The following is a 2448-nucleotide window of genomic DNA, read 5'->3' as shown; positions in this document are numbered from 1 at the left end:
AAGTCACAGATGACAAGGACGGGAATAAGATGGATTGAAGGGAAGTTAACTTGGGAGACTAGTGCGAAGTATCTGAGACTTCATATGAGGGTAGAAAAAAATCCTAAAATTAAGACACATTTCTGCATGCTTTCCAGATTCAGAACAATAGTGTCCAGAAAGTTTGATTCCACAAATGTAGATACTAAAGTGTTGTCGGGTTTGGTTGTGTTGTTTTGTTTTAAAGGTGTTGGTCTTTGCACAGCAGCAGTGCTCTTGTATATATACAACTGCACTTGAGAATCTGCAAAAACTGTATTGAGCATTGATGCAAGAACAGAAAGTATTTCTCTATATCAGATCTACATACAAGAGTCAGAGACAGTCTTGAAACAGTTTATCATCTTAGATGAAAAGAAAAAAAATCCTGCTCACCTAAGGTGCCATGACTGCCGAAGTTGGATCCTTCCAACCAACAGTGGATATTTCCTAACCAGCACTTTCCTACACTGTGTTAATGAGTAGTGCCATTAGTACTTTATTAAGGCCAAGGAGTTTCAGAGCCTACACGGATTAGGCTCCCTTTTCTTGCAATGCTTTTAGCCTTGAATTTAAAGCCCAGCAGAGTCAGAAAGCATCTTGACTACAGTAGGCTTCAGAGCTTGTGCTTGCTTTACTGGTAGGAATAATTCCCCTGAAGTCAGTGGAGATGAGCTGGTAACACCTAAGCTCAGAGAAAACCTGCTGCTAAATTGCAGTCTCAGATCAATTTAAAAATAGCTTCTTTGAAGAAAAATATTATTTCAGACCTTACAGGAGAAAAAAGTGAAATACATTCTTCATTTATGATAATGAAAGTCCAAAAATCCACCTGTAACTGAGTCCATGGGACCAACTCTGTGCTTGAATTTATTACATGGTGTACCTTACATCTTGAATGGTCCCATAAAAGCAATGTCCTTCTCAGAATTAGTTCTCCGGTGAATAGACTAGCAAGTTCACAGCCACAGTATCATCACTGCATATCAAACCTGCAGCTGTGACACTAGATGACTTAAGAAAGAACAAAGTATTTACCATCTTTATTAATAAGAGTTATTTCTGTTAATGACTATTTGTGATGTTACAGATATAAAAATAAAACTTTCAGTTGCTGATTTATTTCATGATGAAAATACCAGTCCTGGTGCCCAATAGTTCCTGCTGCCATTTGGCATTAAATCCAGAGTTCTGCACAGGACCACATCACTCCTGTTTCCAGCTCAGGGCCTACACTATGCTCTTTTATTCAGCCAGGACTTCACACTGTTTGTAGACGTGAACTCACGTTGATCCTCTGTAGCACAGAGAAGTGGCAACTTTCCCTAGGGTCTGGAGTTAGAAACCAGAAGAGAGACCTGTTATGTTAAAGAGTCTACAACCCCTTCAGTGTGCAAGTGGGCCCCCACAAGTCCCACACAAATTTTAACAGCACACTGTTTACACAACACTGCAGGATCTTTAAAACTCTGCTTTCAAGTTTTACAACACTAGCCGTCATTCCGGTCTCTATACCCTTTCTGTGTCAGGAGTTAGACTGGCAGAGTCCCTGGAGGATTCACGAGGGCACAGCCTTGGTTTCACATCCCACTCAGAAGCAGGCACTGTGCTGCAGACAACATCTGACTTCTGTGAGGCCATGGTGCTAACATTTTGCAAGAATCCCACCTCTAGCAGCAGTTGGAGCATTCCTAAGCTCATTTCTCTTTAGTTACTTCCCTTCATTTGCATTCTTCCCCAAACCAAGAGGAGTTAGGCCTGAGTTGCTATAGCAAGCATTCTCAGGACAACCTTACCGTGTCAGCTGAGAGACAGATCACCGGAAACTAGCAACACCTACACATCCTTAAACCTTGGGTGCTGCCATGTTTGGTTGCGTTTTTTTCCCTGACATACCAATTGCTTTCAGGAGCCATGCTGCAGATACAGATCTGCTAAGACTGCAACATAATGACATCATTCATTAAACAACTTCTTAACTAAAGCAGAATGATTTGAAGTGCAAGTATGGTAACTTCACTGATCACTGGCAATAAGATGGTGGACACTAAGAGATGGCTTACTCTGATTGAAAAGTCAGTTTGGTGGAGGAAGGAGAGCACTTTTACAATGCAATCTTGTACAGTAACAATTGATATCTTCGAGCATCTGCAAAACAAAGACAGCTGTAGCTTGAGTCTACACATGCTAGCTCTAGCACAGCTAACCTAAATGACAGCAGAGGAGAGGGACAGTTCTAAGCCTGAACACTCATCCGTGAATCTTTCCTGGCTGTTAGAGTTTGTAAGAACCTAAGCAGACCAGAGTATCAACACATATTATCTATTTAGTCTGGTCAAGTCTTTAAGATGTATCCTACACAGGAACATTCCTAACACAGCTGCAGACTTAAGGCCTGTGGTACAGAAAAGGAGCAGAAGAGATCAAGTC

This window comes from Antrostomus carolinensis, unplaced genomic scaffold (assembly GCF_000700745.2).
Source record: "Antrostomus carolinensis isolate BGI_N321 unplaced genomic scaffold, ASM70074v2 scaffold12131, whole genome shotgun sequence".
NCBI classification, from domain to species: Eukaryota; Metazoa; Chordata; class Aves; order Caprimulgiformes; family Caprimulgidae; genus Antrostomus; species Antrostomus carolinensis.
The sequence above is the reverse complement of the archived record's forward strand: the minus strand, read 5'-3'. Positions refer to the sequence as shown.